This window comes from Octodon degus, unplaced genomic scaffold (genome assembly GCF_000260255.1).
Source record: "Octodon degus isolate 3935 unplaced genomic scaffold, OctDeg1.0 scaffold00062, whole genome shotgun sequence".
Lineage (NCBI taxonomy): Eukaryota > Metazoa > Chordata > Mammalia > Rodentia > Octodontidae > Octodon > Octodon degus.
Window position 1 is genome coordinate 1,394,603 of NW_004524638.1, and position 21,913 is coordinate 1,416,515.

At 41.1% G+C, this 21,913-nt stretch overlaps 2 pseudogenes; both read right to left on the bottom strand.

Moving 5' to 3' along the window:
* Positions 1-254: 254 nt before the first annotated feature.
* Positions 255-2,148, bottom strand: LOC101592692 (annotated as a pseudogene).
* Positions 2,149-5,480: 3,332 nt separating this feature from the next.
* LOC101572272 lies at positions 5,481-5,944 on the bottom strand (annotated as a pseudogene).
* Positions 5,945-21,913: the final 15,969 nt, after the last annotated feature.

Here is a 21,913-nt window from a genome sequence, read left to right on the forward strand (position 1 = left end):
CATTATGTGGCTCAGACTCATAGTGATCCTCTTGTTTTCAGCCTCCCCAGTACTGGGATTATAGGCATGTACCAGCACTCCAAGACTTTGTCACTGACTCAGTGCACCCAGGGATGGGGCCAGCACAGTATGTGGTTCCTAGGGATTGAACCCCGGTTCCTGTGCTTGCCTAAGCAAGCACTTAGTCCACTGAACTCTATCACCAGCCCTTGATCCTTTTTCTTTGATTATCAAAAGAATTTTATTTGATATTTTCAAAGAAAATATAGAGCAAGACATACCAGTATCAAAAGCAAAAATATGATGAAGCCATAAAAATGTACACTTGACTGTGTCTCCTCACTCAGAGTACACTGGGAAATTGTAGACCAAAATCCTACAGAACTTTGTAAGTCTGTGTCTTCTAGACCAGTTGTTGAAGTGTGTGTAGACCAAACTGGAGACTGAGACTTGGTGATCTCGCATGGACTGAGACGATCTTGACAGGGTTCATAAAATGAATCTGGAAAGTATATATAGCTAGATTTTTGTGGGAAACTCTTTAATTTATTCACAACTTCTGAAGACTCATGGTATTTTTGTCATCTTCTTGCACTCTCTTGATAGTAACAGAAATTATCACTGCTGGAAGTGAAGAGGTGGGTGATTCCTTAACAAAGAAGAGCTGAACTACTTTACTGTTTGTCAATCCAATCAGCTCGTCCTCTTTTGGCACTTTTCTCTATGTTGGGAAGGACTCAGCACCCCTCACAGTGTGGACTTTTTCTTCTAACTTATTTTGAATCTGATCAACTTGTCTTGTAGCAGCTTTTCATGAATCAACTTTTTGATCGGTTGGAGTAAGCACATTTGTATTTTGTCCATTAGTGGAAAATTCCAGTGATCCTAAAGGCGTTCCACTTCGGTTTAGAATTTTCTTTAGCCTTTGACAGTTTGGCTTTTCATCATAAGCTAAATTATGAACGCATGACAAAAACTGGGCTACTTCACAGCAGCTGCTTCCAGGTGGAGCTCACTTAAGCACTGACTCAGGAAGCTCATCCAGCAGATTCGTCTTAGCAGTCTGGACAGCCCTGGAGTCCTTCAGGTGCTTTTCCCAAGGAAGTTTCCACACAACCACCGCAGCATGGAGTAGCCAAGGATTTCAATGTCACTTCTTCTGGACAGGGCTACTTCCTTGTGGGCATCCAAGCTAGTAAATTCTATTGTCCCTCTGTGGCCACTTCTAGGATTTTCTTGATACCGTTTGTGACTGTCATTGGGACACTATCCATAGGAAAATCCATAATCTGCAAGATAAGCTCAATCTGGACTTTTATAACCCAAAAGTAGATTTGTTGCTTTTATATCACCATGAACATACTCATTTTCATGTATATATTCTAATACATCCAGCATTCGGAGACCTAGGTGAAGGACAGTTGACTTTTTAAAAGTCCCATTCTGGTCTGCGATCTTCTGTAAATCTATTCCTAATCTTTCCATTACCATAATTCCTTTTTTTTCCTTCGGAATCAGGGATTGAACTCAGGCCCTTGCACTTGCCAGGGAAGCGCTTATTCCACTGAGCCATCTCCCCGGCCCTCCATTACCATAAACCTGTTTCATTCCCTGAATTCAGTTATGCCAGATCCATACAACAGGAATTCCTAAATAATCAAGCTATTCTGAGTTCTATCCATTTTTTGGTAGTCTTTTTTTTTTTTTAATTTTATTTATTTGTGTGTGTGTGTGTGTGTGTGTGTGTGTGTGTGTGTGTGTGTGCAGCTCAGCCCACCAGGGGGCGGGGCCGGCTGGCATGTAGAGCTGGGGATTGAACCGCGGTCCCTGTGCTTTGCTAAGTTTATTCTAAGTAGGTGCTTTAGACCACTGAGCCATCTCACCAGCCCCATTGGTAGTGTTTTTTGCAGCTCTCTGATAAAATTTTAGCTCTGAAAATAATGAACCATTTTCTTGATATTCCACTTTTATTACATGTCTTGCATTTCTGTCCTGCTTATTTGTGGGGAAAGCTAAATACATCAATCCAGATCCTCCAGAGCCAATCGTCTTGCCTGGTGCCCACTGTTTTCCTTCAGTATCATCCAGAAGCTTGCCTTATGGAAATGGAATGGGAAGTTTGCATTTCTCATTTCTTCTCAGCGCCATCACTTCCAGCCTCAGCGTCACCACCACCTCAGCCAAGGGGCAGGCACAGGAGGTTCTGATCTTTATTTTTTTGCAGTAACATTTATTCTCTTGATATTTAATTAATGAGATTACTGATATGTTTACGTTTAACTCACCATCATCCTAGCCACTTTCTGTGAATTCTACTTTGTTTCTTTTGCTTCTTGCCTTTATCAAAATTGATTGAAAGGTCTGGGAGGTAGCTCAGCAACATAAGCATTTGCCTACAAGCACAAAGTCCTGAGTTTGATTCCCCGCACTACAAAAAGGAAAAAAATGATTGAAAATTTTAACTCTTAATTTTAAGTTTTCATCTACTAATGAGTAACTTGTATTTTATCTTTATAGGTATTTTAGCAGTTATTCTAGAGATTATAATATGCATACTTGGTTCATCAAAATCTAAATATTATTTCCAGGGTAATACAAATGTCTTAGAATATTTTAATATATTTACAACTGGTGTTCCACCATTGCTGTATACTCCATTCCTTCATTATAGGTCTACCCTCTTAAGACAATTTGAGGTGTATAAATGACACATTACTCACTAGGAAAAATGTTATACAACAGATTTCTAGAGCTTGTTCATTTTACTGTACTAAAATCTTATGTCTTTGATTAGAAACCTCCTACTTCCCCTTTTCTCCCATGTTGAGCATAAATGTGTGTGTGTGTAATTTTTTAAAAAATATTTTATTTATTTATTTGTATAAGGTCTCATTATGCAGCTCAGACTCATGGAGATCCTCCTGTCTCAGCCTCCCCAGTGCTGGGATTACCGGCACGCACTCCCATGCCTGGTTTCAGTGGCCAGGCAGGAGCACCCTGGGCTCCAGGACTGACACGGCCTGTGATATTGGGGATCAAACCCGTGTCCTTGAGCTTGTCAGGCAGGAGCTTAGACTGCCCAGCTGTGTCCCCAGCCCTGTGTGTGTGTAATTTCAGTCATATAAAGAAAGGCTAATTTTTATTCCACCTGAAGGATATTATTTCATATTTCTTTGTGTGTGTATGCTAGACCCTTTCACTTTTGTTTCCCTGAAAAGAAAGTCTTTATTTACTTTCATAGTCACAAAACATTTTCCTAAATATAGTTTTCATGGGACAGAAAATGTACACATTTGCCTGACACATTTTCCTGATATTTCTGAGCTAAAGTTTCTTGCGATTGTCAACACACAGAACTCTGCATAGCACACAATGAGAACCATATGCCGCTTGACTGGTATGGTCTAAACAATGTCTAATCCCATAAGGAAAAGAATTCTTCCTTGATTTTATAAAAGTCATTTGTGTCATAATTCCTTGTCTAATAGTCAAAATCTCCCCAACATTCAGTATGTCTCTGCCACATGAAATATGGCATTTAGTGAACTAAGAAATCTACAGAGAGGGCCAGCGTTCCCTCAGCAATTTGAAGGGAAATATATTAGGGTGTTTGGTACTCATTGAGTAATTTTCGAGGTTTTTATAGGAGTTTTTGGGTTTGTTTGCATGTTTGTTTTTTGCTTGACTGGGTTGCTTGTTTACTCCGTGTCATCCTTCCCTGTGTGATACTGTCTCGATAAGAAAAGCCAGCCAGTCACTACCTGCAGGCGTTCCCAGAGCTGAGTTGATGGCATCCATCATTGTAGTTCTAGAAAGGAAAAACATGTACCAGAAACACTGGCATGATTAGAGCAGCAACCGGAAAAGTCTTTGAGCAATAAAAGCTACCTTTGCAAGCTGGGGATTAGTGACGCCACCAAGGCCAAGAGAGTGTGCGCAGCCTCAGTGTGCTGCGCTGGAGAGGAGAGCGGAGCCTCCGCCCTGACCCCCCACCCCCACCCTGAACTCGGGGGATTGAGCAGCCTGGTTGCATTTATGCCAGTTAAGATGACTGATCTTACCCGTTGATCACCATCATACTAGCACCATACCTCACGCTTCTGTTCAACTATTTCCTGCCTGATTCTTTTAATTTTTTTATTTTTAAAAAATGCAAAATGGTGGTAGAAAGAAAACAACATTAGAAACAATACAAAATTTCACTAATCAAGGTAAAAGAAATTCAACTGGATAATCTGAATGACTATCTTCAAATTAGTCATTCAGATTACTGGATATAAACATGTAAGATTCGCTTTCTGCTTATCTATGGAAAGAAGCAGATAATACTTAATTTGTTTTGTCTCCTTTTTTCAATTATTTGTACTTCTTCTCTTCTTAAGTTCTTACACATCTCTTTCTTTTTTCTTTCTTCTTCCAATTTTGCGTGCATATGTCTAGTAATATGGATAACTGTTGGAAGGCAACACTATGTGTTTCAACAAATACTGCAAAATTCATATTACTTTGTTAAGTGAAATTCTATATCACTTGGAATTTTTTTCTGTTTTAATACTATTTTGTACTCTCTTTAAAAAATAAAAACTTTGTAAGATATATTTAGGTATATATGCAGAATAGTTTGGATAATTGCATTGTCAATTTCTGCTGGTCTTTTGAAAAGAACAGTAATACACAAAAAAATTTTTTTTTTCTATTCATTTTTTTCTTCTTCTTTTGAATTTCTTCGCTATTGTTTTGTTTTTCCTGCAGGTGTTCTTGCTTCCCAAGCTAGGCAGTAAGCTCACCAGCACAGGTATCAAGACTTGCGTTGCTCTGTGCCCCATGCCAACACTTAGCCCTCAGGACAATAAGCCAATCTATCCTTCTGCCCAATGTTCAGCTATCCCGTGGTTGACCACCCTCAGCTACTTCAACCTTCCACTCACTTTGATTAATTGTTCCAATAACATCTGCTAATTGTTAGGCACTGACAGTAGAATGTTCAATAAGATACATTCTAATCTCTAGGAATTCTTAGATGAAACTCATGGGTCCCTGCCTTTGAGTCAGAGAGAGTGCTTTGTAAAGTGGTCAGGCGAAAAGTGACTTTGGGAAGTACCTAGCTTATTTAAAGCTGATGTTAGGGATACATGCACACTTCTGTAACAGATAGCACCAGAACCCAAATTGCAAAGCTCCATAAAAATACTTTAGTGGCTTCATTTATTAATACTATGTTGGGAAACCATACAGGAAAAATAGATCAGGGCAATCAGGGCAACTGAGGGTCAGGATGGCTACAGTCAGGCCTGGCCAAATCCCTATAAGAGAGAAAGAAAACGAATAATTGTTATTGAAATACTAAGTATCACTGGGGAAAGAATAAAGAATCTTTTTTTCTTTCTTCCAAGATTATAGCACTTAATGCTTTTCAAGTTGAATTTCTACAGCTAGCAGGATGACACGAGTGACTAGGACTCAGACCACATGGCAGGGAATGTTCACTGCGCAATCCCAATTACGCCACAAGCCAGACGACTTCCGCATTGCCTGTCTTTGTACTTTCTCCATTTCCACCCTTGCCCAGGTCATCCGGTTTCTCACGGACCACCATCGTGCAGCCAATGATGAAATCTGCCCTGGAGAGTGAGATCAGAGAATCCTCAGTGGATACATGGGCCACACCATCTGCACCAGCAGGCACGTTGCCCAGGTCTCCAATGTGCCCTTCTTCATCCTTTGACCCACTGTGTTTCTTGGATAGAGGATTAAAGTGAGGGCCTGCACTGGTACAGCCTGGTGTGTCATCACCAAACTGATGGACACGGAATCCGTGCTGGCCTTCAACTCATCCTGTAATTCATCCCTTTACCACAACCAGCCTGTCTGCCTGCTGCTCCAAGTAGATGATGCCCTGCACCAGGCCGTCACCCTTCAGCACACTCATGGCCTTGGTCGCCATGACTCGCAGGGTACGCGGGCCAGTCAGGGGCCAAGGACTACACTGCAGCACAAGATGCTGCAGGACACATGGAGCCACGAACAGAGAATCTAAATCTTCAAAAGTAGGAAACTGATGAAAGAAATTCTAAGACATTTATTTGATTCATCCAGTAAAATTACAAGAAGTAACCATTATGGAGGGCCAGGAAAAGTGAATGTGTCCTCCTATTTATTCCAGTAATTCTCAGCTATGAATGCACATGGATTGATTTATTTATGTATTTGGTACAGGGTCTCACTATGCAGCTCAGATTCATAGTGATCCTCCTGTCTCAGCGTCCTCAGTGCTGGGATTATAGGCATGAGCCACCACACCTGGTTTCTTGGCCAGCATGGTGGCCTGAGGTTCTGGGCGGCATGGCATGTGACACTAGGGATCAAACTCGGGTCCTTCAGATGCTTACCGAGCAGGTGCTTAGACCACTGGGCTATCTCCCCAGCCCGAGAATCAATATTGTATGCTGCACTGATGTTACAGATAAAGATCCCATGCTCCCATACTGAGAACTACTTTTCATATATATATGTATTTGGTCTAGGATCTCACTACGCAGCTTGGACTCAATGATCCTCCTGTTTTCAGTAGACTGAAAACTACTAAACAACACTATGATTTTGAAGTTGATAAATTCACTGCAGTGAAAAAGAAGACTGGAAAAAGTTAGAATCAGTTTGAGTCACTGTATGTTTGAAAGCGACAATATCCCTCAGCATTTGTCCAGATTGCTTCCAGGATCCCTGTGAATACCAAAATCCAAGGATCCACAATTCCCTTTTATAAAATGCTATTGTTAGGGGCGGCGAGGTAGTTCAGCTGATTAAGCGCCTGTGTAGGCAAGTACAGGGACCAGGGTTCCATACCCAGCACCACAGGCCTCGCTGGCCCCGCGCCAGCGCTGAGCCAGAAATCGGGGGTAGTGGCACACGCCTGAAACCCTAGAGAAGCTGAAAACAGGAGGATCACTAGGAGCATAAGCTGCGTAGTGAGACACTGTACCAAATGCAGTTTTTTAAATGGTGTTGTGCTTGCACATAACCCATCCATATCCATCTATGGACTATAAATCATCTGTAGATTATTTATGTTTAATGCAATCTAAATAGTATATATGTTCTTATGCTATATTTTTTAGGGAATAATGATGAGAAAAAAGTCTATATATGATCAGTATGGGAACAGTTTTGAAAAATACTTAGACTTATTTTATTTTTTTGTCTACAATTGGTTGAATCCACAAATGTATAATTTACAGAACTATAAGACCAATTGTATTTGATTTATTTTTATTTATCTAATATTGTGTCATAACAAATGGTCTATTCATATAATGCATAGCATAAAAAATCTCTTTCTTATATTTATTGTAAGAAATCCACCTCTTTTCCTGAAGTCTCAACTCTTACATTTTTGTAGCTAATTACATGTCTGAACAAAATCAATAACCCATTACCTCTGTGTAAAGAGTTATGTCCAGGACAGGTGAGGCCCACATGAGTACTCAATTCCCTTGTCCTACATAGAAGCAGAAGAAAAGCCAAAGACTGTTGCTTTGCTGGGGTTCCTATCATCTAGTCCTGTTGCCGTGAAGATTTCACTGCTGTAATTAGGGGAAAGCAAGCAGTCGCAACCACACTGTTGTGAATCTCTCTGTGAAACGTGACTGTGGGACACTGCTCCTGCCTCAGTGGGATCAGATGAAGTACTAGAGAAGTTCCCCCTTCTTCACAATTTTCATTTCCGTGTCTGTTTCCAGCAGTGACTATGATCCAAAAATAATGGAAGATTCCAGAAATAATTCACAAGTTATTGTGCTCTATTCTGAATAGCACCATGAAACTTTGCACTGCCCAGCCCTGTCCCAGTGGGATGTGACGGATCCCTCAGTCTTGCACATGCACACTGGCTCTCGGTCACTTCTAGCCCTCCAAGTTTGATAGCTATGAAGCCTACTGTCCTGTATCACAACATTTATGCGCCACACTTATCCTTACTAGTGGTCCAGAGCTGGAATGTGGGTTATTCAGACATACCTAAGAGAATCTGGAAAGTGTTTCCTTTATGAGCAAAGACAAACTTATAAATTGATGGGCAACCCCGCTTCCGCCAAAAAAAAAAAGAAAAAAAAAAAAAAAAAAAAGAAACCAGAAACCATAAATTGATGGACAGAAAAAAATAGTAAGCTGAGGTTTCTAAGATCTATAGTAAGAGTGAGTATTCTACCCAGAAAACTGTAAAAAAGGAAAAACCAATCCATGCTACTTTTGCTGTTGTACCTTTAACTTTACCAAAGTTTTGGCCAAAGCGTATGATAAGTGCTTAGTTCAGGTGGAAAAATGTATGCATATAAATATGAATAAACATAACATGCTGCAGTTCAGAACTGCCTGTGATTTCAGGCAACCACAGGGATCCTGGGATGCATTCCCTTCAGTTAAGGAAGGACTGATGCACTGCTTTTGGGTGGCAGGAAAAACCTCAGGGTTAAACAATGTCAGAAAAGATAATGCCAGCCTCTCAATAATTACCATCATGGTAAAAATTAAAAAACATATATATTATATATGTATATACAAAATAGCATAGATATACATAGTTACTTTCTCTTAGTTCAATGAGAAGAAAGTTCTAAACTAATAGTGTTTAGACAAGATATCATGTTTGCATGTTGTCCTCTGAATAACTACTACGAAGACAACAATATGCAATGTATTAACTATTTTAACTGTCCTACTAACCTGTTTTGAAACTGTCTCATTGCTACTTCTTTCTCAATAAAATTAATATAAAAAAAGAAGACAAATTACCATCATGGCAATTCTTGCAAGTGCACATGAAAAATTAACCTTACATGCACCAAAGATGTTCTATGACTTTTTCTTCAAGTTAATACGGAACAGTAAAATCCGACAAGGTTGTTAGCCTCCTGGTGTTTCAGATAGCCCCTCTGGTCACTTTCATTCACTGCCTACCGTTCTGGAATGAGACCAGCAGAAGCTTGAAAAACCTCTTTGTTTGGGTAGGAATTCATAGCCAGTCTCTGGCTAACTGCAGAAAAATCTCAGAAGAGAACCCACAGCATTAGTCCTTTTTTTATTTGTCTTTATCTCTTTTCCTTTAATATTCATTTCTATTTCTATTAGTACATGTTTGCAGGACATAGTGATTACATTCATCGTGGGGAGTTGATACATGTCTCTCCAAGACCTGTTTTCCTGATTTTCCTTTAATGGGAGCTATCTATGTCTTTGTGAGCTGAAAGTTGCCCTGAGCCTCCAATCCAAGCTCCTTCTGGTCAGAGGGATTAGGAAATGAAAACTACACATCCCAGGCTTCTTTGAAATTAAGGCTCTGTGTCAAAATTATTTCCACTAATTAGATGCATCCCAGTGAGCTTTGAGGAGTCAATTATCCTGACCTCCTTTGGCTGCTTTCTCTGGCAGGCAAGAGCATAGAGATGTGAAGTTGCTCTGCAGCAGCTGATAGTACTGGGATTTGTTCTCCTTCACTCACACACTCAGCAAGTGGCAGCAGGGGCTGAAGACAGACAGGAACAGAGAGCCCTGATGCCTGCGTAACTGCAGTGGTGGCCTCAAGATAAACACCACTTCCTGTGTTCACCTGTATTTTTCTACAAGCATTCCCAGAGCTGCAACTAAAATCATTCTCAGCCCTTCTAACAATTCTGCTAGCATTTAATCCTCCGTTTAGTCCCTTTTCAATTAAAATAACAACAGAAGTTTCATTTCTTCACTGGCCCTTGATTGATGCAGTTCTAACAATTTCTTTTTTTTGTAGAACTGTACCTCCCAAAGTTGGCTTCTTATTCTGCATTTAGTTCAGGGTCTACAGGGTCTCCCTACACAGATTAGACTTGTAGTGATCCTCCTGTTTTCAGTCTCCCAAGTGCTCGGATGAGCCCAATGAAGCCCAGTCAATCCTAGTCTCAGTGCATCCTGGAGGCAGGGCCAGACAGCACACCGGGGATGGAACCAAAGTCAGCTTCTGCTGTTTGTCATCCAAGAACTCTACTTATGAGTGCTGGAGGTGACATCTACAGAAGTCAACCTACTATAAGGAAAAGAATTCAAGGCCTTCTCAGGAGCAAGAGACCTAAATCTGATCACTTAATAGCCTGTGACCTTGGGCTTTTCATTTATATCTCTGAGCCTCAATTTCTTCATCTGCAGAGCAAGAATAGCAACACAATTCACAGGATGATTAGAAAGAGGAAATATATTTTAAATGTGTTCAAAACCTACAGACATTTTATGCTATTGTGTTTGTGCTAATTTAGTGAACATACTTAGCAAGTACTTAGAAAATTCAAGATTTTTTCAATTAAAAAAAATTCACAAAGAGTGAGGTCTAAGGCTGTCACTTGTCTTATTGGTCTAAGCAGACCAAAATCTTGCTGAACTATCTACATTTTTCCCTTCTCAGTGGTGGCAGAATGAAAAATAGAACAGCACCTGGATTATTAATGATGTTCTGGGCCATTGAGTTAACTAACATTGGCACTCCATTGTTTAACCTACTTTTGGCCTGGCTTTTTGTTGCTTGAAGCTGATGCCAACCGATGACTCTTAGCTCAGGCTCCCTGAGAAAGAAACATTGAAATAAGGGTTGACTAAGGAGAAACTCCAAGATCAACACCCATGAGAGAGAGCGCACGCGCAAACAAGATTGGACAAGAGACAAGAGGAAGCACAGTACAGCTTTTAGAGTTCTCAGCCAACTCATGGGAACTCAGGGACAGGAGTAACCCTTCAGAATGAACTCAAGTGGAACCGAGAGGGACAAACTCTGTATGCCTACTTCAAGATTCTAATGGTGAACAGCCCCTGGGAACAAAACCATGACCTTGAACCAGAAGGCTTTCTTCAACTAGCGTGATTCTTGGGAAGGAACTCGACTGTGACCTATCAGTAGACAAGACTGGCAGCAACTGGAGCAATAATGCATTGTCCTGAAGTGAAATGACAACACCTGAAACATGCAGAACCTCCAGTTGAACTTGCTGTGTAAACAGAGTTTCATGACAGAGGTTCATGATAGTTAGATCCCCTTACTAAATCAGAAATCCTAAATATGTTGAATCCAGTAATTGTATTGTCAATTTGGTTCATATAGTTTTTAAGCTGGAAGGGGCCTCAGATTTTGGTGCTCATCGCTGTCATTTTTACCAATAGGGGATGAATTCATTTTCTCAAATTCGCAAAGTCATCCTGTGGCTCTGGGTCTGCTAGATCCACAAGCTTGCTCTTGTGACTCTTAACTCATCACATGACTTTGGCTCTGCATTTACCTGGCAGAAGTGTCTGCCCAGAAAGTTTTCTGCACAAGGTACTTAATTTATATTCAGGATGTCTAAATCATTCTGGAAAAAACGCCCTCGAGAGCCTCACTTAGTTGTCAAGCTTTTTTGCATGTACCTTTTCCATTACCATAATTGTTTAAGCTATAAATGGCTCTATAAAATTAAGCAGTCTTTTGTCATCCAAGTACATTTAAGCCCCTGATTGCAAACATACTAGAAATTTACCCAATCTAACATTCACTCCATCACAAGGACGTACTGAATTCTAATAAAGGCTTAATCTTGGAATCAGTTTATGTTCAACAGTTCATTGTCATCTCAAAGATTCATGTTTTCTGAACATATATTATCTCACTTCATCCTCCCATAAATTATAATTTAGGCATCTATCAGATTATTAGCACTAATGGTTTTCTGAAAGATATACATCCAAGGGCTGGGAAGATAGCTCAAGGGTCTAAGCACCTAACTGAAAGATGCACATCCAATCAGTAGTGGGGTAAGAGAGTATGGTTGGTCACCTGTCTCATGACTCAATGTGTCAGACATGCACTGAGGTGATTCCCAATGTGACATGCCCTTGTACGGAGAGAGTCACTGAGCTCCAGTTCTACAAGAGACCTGCCCAAATTCCTGACTGATGAATACAGATACTAAATGTTCATTGTTTTAGACTACTCTATGTGTGGTAATGTGTTATATAATGGAAAACTATTACACTTAGTATTCCTCCCAAGAGTAAAAAATCATGTATCCCTTTACATCATGTAACTCTCTGGGCTCTAGACCCTGCTTCCTGGAACCTAGGTCCACCACTGATGAGCTTTGTGAACTTGGCCAAGTTTCCTAGCCTCTTTGATCCTGGATTTCTTCAGCAAAATAAGGATAACAATAGTGTTTACTTCCCAGTATTCTGAGGACAGAATGAGGCATATGTGGGATAAGGTTTTTCATAGGCACACTGCAGAGAGTTGCTCCAGTGAAGGTTGACTATTAATATTAGGCCTGGAGTTGATTTGAGTAGTTTTAGCTAGCCCTGTTCTCTCCTGTTATGTTTTCCAATTTTTCTATAATAACAGAAGTTTTATCTGAACATTGAATAACTCAACCTCCCTAATATCAAGACTTATTGGTCTCTTGGTGTACCCCAGGGAGAACTGGTGACAGGAATAAGGAAAAGAATAGACGAGAGACAAGAGCTGGGTTCAGGAGAAGAGGTGAAGCCTGATGGGCAAAGAACCTGAACAACAGCAGTAGGGGTATTTATTTATAGTCTTGCAATATTAGTATCATAAGAAATAAGATTGCAATGCAACTAATAACTGAAATTGTCCAGGAAGGATGCTTTTCTCAATACTGAGGTAGCTTGACTGGTTCAGGCACTGTGGCCTTGTCCTGCCCTCATACATATGACCAATTTTCAGCTTCAGCCATTCCCAACACCCTGTCATTTAGATATGATAACATGACCAAATTCTAGCCTAAAGGAAGTCACGTACACAACCTCCAGGTCATGACAACATCAACCCCCTCAAATCACAGCAAAAATAAGTAGTGACAAAGCAAACTTCAGCTTATTGCTCCTCACAGCAAGAAAGACTGATACCTTAACAAAAATTTTAGCATTTTGAAGTTGAAAATGTTAAGGTAAAACAATTATGGGATCTTTAGGATATAGGGGGTTGATTTCTTCAAAGTATGGAGAATTGATTAAGATTGGACAAAGTTTAGGACACAATAGTTATGATTTGTATTAACCATGAGAGAGCAAAACATTCACAGAAACTAAGTAAATATAGGACACTTTGACTGCCTTGTGAAGCATTCCACTCCTCTTAAGGCCTTTTTTGTTTTTCTTTTTCTGTTTGTTTGTTTGTTTGTTTGTTTGTTTGTTTGTTTTGGTGGTACCAGGGGTCAAATCAGAACCTTGTGCTTGCCCAGTAAGCACTTATTCCACCAAGCTATCTCCCTGGCCCAGAACATTAGACATGTTTTTTTGTTTTGTTTTGTTTTGTTTGCATTTTCAGTACAGGGGCTACAGGGTCTCACTATGAAGATCAGACACTTAGTGATCTTCCTATTTTCAGCCTCCCAAGGGCTAGGTTTATAGGTGTGCACCACCACACCCAGTCTCAATCCCTACCTCAGCACAGCCTGGGGGCGGGGCCAGCATGGCACACCAGGGATCAAACCCCAGCCGCTGCTCTCTGCCTAATCAGGCACTTTAACCCGCTGAGCTATCTGGCTGGCCCTGCACTGTCCTTAGAAGGAAGATTTACTTGAATGAGAATGATAGGAACAGTAGTTTCCTGCTAACTGGAGCAAGTTCCTGAAATCACCTTTAAAGTTATGCGTAGCTCCATGTTCTATGGCCAGAGTTATCCAGAACAATAAAATTGTGTAAATGCAGTGTGGGGACTCATCATGCCGCTCTCTCCTAAGAAACAAAGCCCTTGCCACAACCTGTCCCTGACCTCTTCTTCACCCTATCTGCTGAGATACGTAGAGCTGGCTATATTGAAGCAAATGTTCCTGGCAGTAAAGGGGCCAGGCTTGCATGAATCAAAACTGTCTGTGCTTTGCTAATTCTAGACCTCTGTGCCTGGTATGGCTACAAAGTTTCTTGCCCCTATGCGCTCTGCCTCCATCCCAGCATAGCTCAATAATTGATACTAATAAAGTCCATGAGCTTTTGGAGGAGGAGCTTTTTGTCCCACAGAGAACATTCCCAGAGTTTCTCAACTATAAAATATATTCTTTTCATCCTTCTTTTGCACTCCTATATGTAGTGGGTTAGACAGATACCCTCTGTGGGGGTTTTGGTAACTGTAAACTTTTAGACTGATTCTTTCATCCAGGATTTCAGAGACCAGCAGGAGTAAGATTATGCTAATGCAGACAGTTTGCTGTACTTCTGTTTGTGAAGGAAGGAGCAGGCTTTCCCTCTCTTATCTGCCTCTCTCTGCTGGGAGTACACTGAGAGCCATCCTGAGTCACATAAAGGGCTTGACCTGATGAGGATGGCAGAACCACAAGAGAAAAGACTATGAAGAACTTGATCCCCCACAGGTCAAGCTACTACACCTGCGTGGCTCACCTGTCTGAATCTTCACCTGAGAAAGAAATGTGGTTCCACTCAATTTAAGGCGACAGAAATTTTGCAAGCATGACTTTCATCTCTTAACAATGAGATTAACAATAAGAAAGAAAGAAACTAGGGACTATTCCACACAGTTCCTAAGACACCATTTCATGGGTCCCCACTTATATGCATGTAGAGCCCAAAGCCCAGCATCACTACCAGGTTCCCAGGAATAGTTCTGGGGCAACTGACCATGGTACAGATGGGCCAAGCTTTCCAAGACACATAAAGAGCACACACAGATAAAGAGCAATTCATCTGCAAATGAGGGGAAAATGGCAAGAATAACAAGACAGTATATACACCGAGTAAAATAGAAAGCCATAATATTTCTTCCAAAGAGTAAAAGGGACTATGATGTGGAAGGAGTAAAATATTGGGATTGTTGTTGGTTGTTTGAGCTTTTAACTTTTGATGCCACCAAGTACTCTTGACCACAGCGCTCCACTGTCCTCACACTATGGGTGTATAAATCCACACATCAGCAAAGATTATCGCGAGCGCCTTAGTTGTATCAGTGCTGGGGGCTATCCAGTTCTTACCAGCTGTCTTGAGAAGTCATTGGCCCTATAGCTGAATTTCATTATTAGCTACAGATGCCACGGGGTGACCTCTGGTGACCTTCAGTTTACTGCTGCCACAGAGAGGTGAAGCTCAGGACTTTGAGTTATTAAATTCAAATATCAGTCATGTACTGAGGAGTTAAATTTAGTTTGCTTTAGAGATGGTTTTGGTGTAGCTATATCCACTGGTCCCTGACTTTGTAACAGAGGGACAACTTGGAAAAATATAATTGCACAAGACATTATCAGCCTGTAGATGAGGCAACCTCTGTCTAGGATGCTTCTTCATGTCAAGGCCTCCATGCCAGAATGGCTGCCTTGGCCAGATTAGAAATGTGTCTTAGACAGAGACACTAAGACAGGTCACCTTGTATGGAACCCCTTGGTCCGCTGAGCCATAGTCCTCATCTTCACCAGGACAACTGGAATGGCCTCAGGCTACTTGAAGCCTGTTTTTGTGTTGAAGTTGGCTTCATCTACAAAGAGAGATATGGGGTGGAGCTGGCTCTCTAAATTCTTGTTGTGATTCTACTTACAAATGTTAATATCATTTCTTCCAAAACTTCAAAAATAGAATACTGAGCCCACATTCTTAGAAGTAACTACCTAATTTTTCCTGTGCCAACAGAAGTCTGAAGCCCCTAACTTAGTTGATCACACTCCTCATACACAAACATCTTTAGCTCTATAATTTGAGAGGTTTTTTAATGTATTTAGTACATTCTCTTAATGAATAGAGGAATTTGTTGTAACAGTGTTTATAAATAGGATATCATGTCTGCATCTTGTACAGCAAATAACCACTAGGAAGAGAGTATGCAATGTGTTAATTATTGAAGCTGTCCTACTAATTTGATTTGAAACTGTCTCATTGCTATTTGTTTCTCAATGAAATTATGGAGAAAAAAATGTATTTAGTACAGGGTCTACAGGGTCTCACTACACAGATCAGACTCATAGTGATCCTCCTTTTTCTCCCAAGCGCTGGGATTACAGACGTGCCATGACACCCAGTCTCAATTTCCATCTCAGTATGCCGGCACAGCACTTCAGGTCTAGGTCTTTTAATTAATAATATCTTAAGACGTGTAATTTTTTAAACTTTGAGATTTGATATACTTGTGTACACTTTCATATTTATAGAACTACACAATTCTTAAAGGGTATCCAATTGGGTCATGATATTTTAGGTAGCTTCCCTAACTTGTAATCACAATGTATATTTCCTTTGTATGAAAAAAATGTTATACTTACATTCCAGATACATCATAATCAAAATGCTAAAATGAAGAAACAAAAAAATCTTTAGAACAAAAAAAAAAAATGGCATGTTTCTTACTTGACTGCTTTTCTTCTATTAAGTTTTTGGTTTTTGTTTTTTTTTTTGGAACCAGGGGTTGAACTCAGGCCTTTGTGCTTGCCAAGCAAGCGCTTATTCCACTGAGCTATCTCCCCACCCCCTTCTATTAAGTTTTTAAAATTAAATGTGATAGATAAAAGCAAAAATAATTATTGACAAGTGAGATCTTCAAAGTATATTTCTGAAATATATATGACTGAGATCCTATATGCACAAAATTGATAGATTAAAGTCTCCTAGCAATGATGAAATATTGATTCTAAACAGACTGCAAAAAGTTATGCATAAATATTATAAGGGTTAGGGTTGCCAAGTAAGGAAAAAGCACACAAAGATTATGATTTTGCTCAGGGGGCCTTGACATAATATCATAGATGGGGGGATTAAATAATAAAATTTTTTCTCTTGTTTTTCTCACTTATATATTTGGTACAGGGTCTCACTACACAGCTTGCACACCTAGTGGTTTTCCTGCTTCCAGCCTCCCAAGCACTGGGATTACAGGCGTGCACCACCACACCTGGACTCATTCATGGCTCAGTGCACCCCAGGAGGAAGGGCTGGTGTGGCATGCGGGACTGGGGATAGAACCTTGGCACCTGCGCTTGCCAAAGCAGACCCTTAGTCCACTGAGCTATCTCGCCAGCCCAGAAATTGATTTTCTATGGTTGAGGAGACTGAGAAGTCCAAGATTAAGAGGCCAACAGGGATGGTAAAGGCCCCTCCACTGACTTGCAAGTACCACCTTCCCCTGTGTCCTCACAGGGCCTTTCCTTGGTGTTTAAGGGAGAAGAGCAACATGTCTCTTCCAATGAGAGCACTGATCCCACCATGAAGACGCCATACTCATCTGAATCTAATTATTCTCCAAAGGCCTCATCTCCCAATGTCATTCTTGGGGTCAGAACATGTGTGAATTTGAGGGACACAATTCAGTCCAAAGTACATATGTTCAACAACTCCAAAGATAAGCCAAATGAATACTGAAGAAGACTCAGATAGATTGCACTACATGGAAAACAGGAGAATGAAAAATGATAAAATGGTAGGACTAAGTCCAAGTATAGCAATAGTTATATTTTTGTTTTGTTTTGTTTTGTTTTGTTTCGTTTTTGGTGGAAGCAGGGATTGAACTCAGGCCCTGTGCTTTCCAGGCATGCACTTATTCTACTGAGCTATCTCCCCAGCCCCAGCAATAGTTATATGAGGTAAAGCTGTGGTCTCCATTTTAGAGAAAAAGAAGGATGGATTTAGGACGGTGTTGTAACTTGAGGTAGGTGGGGGCACAGACGGAAAGGACAGAGCCAAAGCCCCGCTCAGTCCTGCCCAACCCCTCAGAACCACCCTCCTTTGTCTTGCCAAGTCTATAATGGCGTCATCACACCTTCCAAGTAGTCAACCGTGCCACACCTGCTCTGGAAATGGAGGTCAGTGGCCTTGGCCAGAAGCCTTGCGTGAGAACCAGTTGCAGGATGGTATACCTGCCACTCTAGCTTTGAGGAGGCTGAGGCAGGAGGATCACAAGTTCAAGCCTAGCCTCAGAAACTTAGGGAAATCTTGTCTCAAAAAAAAAATAATAATAATAAAAAGGCTGGGATGCCACTTGTGGTAGAGTGCCCCTGAGTTTAATTCCCACTTTTGCCAGAACAAAACAAACACAAGCACACAGATGCAAATGGAGATTATAATGTTAAGTGAAATAAGTCAGACACAAGCTTAAGTATTGCATGGTTTTTCTTACATGAGAAACTCAAAATACGTACATATATAAATAAAAAAGCAAAACAGAAGGTAGAGAAATAAGTAGGGGGAGGTTCAAATATTTACTCTAATTCTCTATTCTGTTGTTTCAAAATATTTCAATATATATATTAATTTGTTTCATTTGTGCTACTAGTTTCCCTCAATTCATTGAAAAAAGCTTTGTCCTGTTTTCTGTTTATTTGCTTTTCCTAAGAGAAAGTCTTTTTTGTCTATGATTTTTACTGTGAGTCACCTTTTGGCCATTTTTTTACATTTATGTTACATAGTGTATGAATTATTGTTAGTCTCTAATTATTTTGTTATGAATTTTGTTGTATGCTTTTCATTGAATTAAAACGAACATTTTTTACGTTTTCTTTGTCAACATTACATCCAGTACATTTAAATAAATAAATGAACCAGAAGTCAGAAGCCACAGAGCCAACAGGCTTTTCTGCTCCCAGTACCCAAATCCCTGAGATGCTGTGTCCAGGCCAGCTCCTACTGTTCCCGGCGTGGGGGGCCCACCCTGCAGGCCGGCAGGGCCCAACCTGGGTGCGTTTGGTTCCACCCTAGAGCAAAACTGGTCCCAACCTGGGGTGTGATTGGTTCCACCCTAGGACCATGGGCCGCCCCAGAGTGACTCAGCAAAAGAAAATGTATATAAAAGAGTTGAGCAAGGTTTCCTGCAGCCCTTCCTTGGAGAAGTGCCAGGAAGCTTCCCCTGCTGCCTGCCACTTTGGAGGTGCTGCAGTCTTCTCAGTGGAGCGCGGGGTTCAGCGTAGAGGCTTGATGGACCCCGAAGCTGCTGCTCCTCCTCCGCTCTGCGTTGTTTTCTGCCGCCATGAACTGCTGTTTGAGTTGCAGCCAGCAGAGTATGAACTGAAACACGCTCCACAAACTGTGAGCTAAATCAACCTTCCTTCCTTCATTTTCAGTGTTGGGTATTTGTCCCTGCAACAGTAAAAAATGACTAAGACATCTGTGTATAACACAGCGCCAGAAAACCCTCAGACTAGCGGCTGATCTAGTTACTTGTTACCAAGATGCCCAGGAGCTCCTCAAGTCGAGTCTTCCACAGGCACCGATCTCTTTTAAGCATCCTCATCTCACCACATCTCGGGCAATTCCAAATGCTGCCCTGGCTGCTTTTCATCTTTCGGACTGGCAGGAGGCAAGCCTTCAAGCCCTCGAACAAAGGCCTCCCCGAGAGCTCTGATGTGCTCTATACTCAGAAGCAGCTGCCAGGAGAAGGTGCTGCCCTCTAAGGCACTCACCCTGGGCCTAGTTTAAGCAGAACCAGACATCCCTGGTCACCACCCCCTGCCCTCCAGAAACCGACAAGAAAGTCTTCCCTGTGCTGGTTATACCTCCCTAAGTCCCCAATACGCAGCTTTCTGACAATCCAGCTCAGAGTCAGTAATAAGACCACAGCATTCTTCATAGTAGCAGTAACGCTAATACGGCTGCCATCTGTCAAGTAACTAATTGGAGGACAAGAAAGCTTTTATTATCCTTACGGTAAGTTTGCTAATGGCTAACGTGTTAAAGCGCATATTTTGTGGCTGATCCCGCACTATCCATTCTTCGTGTCAAATCTGCAAAGCAAATAACATTATTCTCATTTTCCTACTGAAGAATGAGAGGCTCCTGCAGGTTAATCAGTACAACCTGAAAGGAGAGAATCTAGGACTGGAGACTACTTCTGGCTCACTGGAAAAATATGCTTATTCTTGTAATGCCCCGTACTCAGAGCCCACATTTAAGAAATGGCAATAATATGTTAGCATTTATTATACTAGAAAATAGCAGCGTCACCAGGATCCCCCAGTAAACCCAGGTCATGAGAAGGATCAAATTACTATTCCCTAGTCAAGCTAAATCATCCGTGGTCACTATGACAATGCGGGATACAACTTACTCATCAATTCTGATACTCAGCAAGCACCTACCGAGCTAAGTATTGTAAGCTAGCACAGTGAGTAAAGCAAACAAGTCCCACACCTTGGCAGAAGCTTGAAATCTAGGGAAGGAAATAATTAATGATAATTTAGACTATAGGAAGATAATAAGATGAAGAAAGCACTCTGAGGTACACTGGCACAGCCCTGGAGAGGGAGGGAGGATTTCTGCAAGTGACTGGTGCCTGTAGAAAGGCCTAAGGCCTGCTGGAAAAGTCAGAGAGATGTCTGAGGACAGTATTTCAGCAAACAGCGAAGCTTGTGTGATGCCCCAGAAGCATGAGAGAGCAGGAATGGAACCCTTGAGAAACAGGAGTTCCTCAAGGATAAGACTTGGCCCCAAACAGTGAGAAGTGAAAGGAAAACAAGGGCCAGATCCTGCAGTACTTTATTAGGGGGTTTGAACTTCATCTCATAAGATGCCTCCAAAGTCATTTGTTCAGGAAATCGATATGATCCAATTTTCATCTCAAGCCTCCTCCAAATGTGGTAGGGAATTGTCTTGGTTTATTTTTGTGTTACTGTTACAGAATATCTGAGGCTGGGTATTTTACAAAGAACAAAAACATTGCGTATACTGCTGAATGCTGAGAAGTCCAAGGTTGAAGAGCCCAGATCTGATGAGGACCTTCCAGCTGTGCCATCGAATGGCAGAAGACAGAGGCAAAAGGAACTCAAGTAAGCAAGAGCTGCCTCAGCAGCCCTTTTACAATTGGCATTAATCCTCATGACCAAACCACCTACCAGTACACTCCATCTCCAGCACTGTTGTTACCTTGGGGCCAAAGTTTTAACATGAGTTTTGGCGGCAATAGAAACATCCAAACCACAAGAGCCCTACAGCCATCTGTGGTGATGCTCCAATTCTGATGTCATTCACCTCACAGCCAGATTATCTGTGTGGGAAATGAGGTGAACAACCATCTTCAAAGGGTTGCAGAAATTCAAAGAGATATATAGAGGAATCACCTGATGCATACATGAGTTTTCCCTCCTTTTTTAAACTTTTTTTTAAATCAATCTTTCTTTCTTCCTTTCTTTTTTATGTATTTGGTACAAGGTCTCACTACACAGGTCAGACTTATTGTGATCCTCCTGTTTCAGCCTCCCCAGCACTGGGATTACAGGCATGTACCACCAAACCTGGTTTCGGTGGCCAGCTTGGTGTCCTTGGAACAGGGCTGGCACACGATGTGGTATTGGGAGCTATCTCTGCAGCTCTTATCTTTATTTTTTCCTTTCCCACACCCCAATTGTTCATTCCTTTTGAGCAGTTTCTTTCCCTTTTGCTATATCTATTTTGCCTTTCAGATTTTTTTTTACACTTTCAGGTTCTTACACTAGGGAGGCAAGATGATGTTTGCACGTGCAAATCTGGTTTATTTCACTTATGAGTATAGCCTCTGTTTGCATCCATTTGTCTATAAAAGCCTCAAGTTTATCTTTCTTCATAGTTAAGTAATACTGCAGCATATAAAAATATCACATCATTTTTATGTGTTCCTCAATTGATGGACACTTGGGTTGTTTCCAAGATTTAGCTAATGAATAGTAGGAGGTAAGTAAACAGGGAACAAGTATAACAAGGAACCATTTCATTGTAGGTGCACGTTTCCCCCTCAATTGTAGTACATTAAATATTACAGATATTCACATGGGAAGAAATGCTGTGAATTGTTGCATCTCTCCTGCTGGTTTGTATCTGGATAATTTCTCAGAGTCAGATCCAGCTGTCTCTTAAGTACGGGGTGCCTATTCCAGGCCTCATAGTGGGGATAGATCTTGCCAGGGGTACTGTTTAGATGGAAACATGGAGTGGAAAGTAAGGCCCCGTGGTAAGG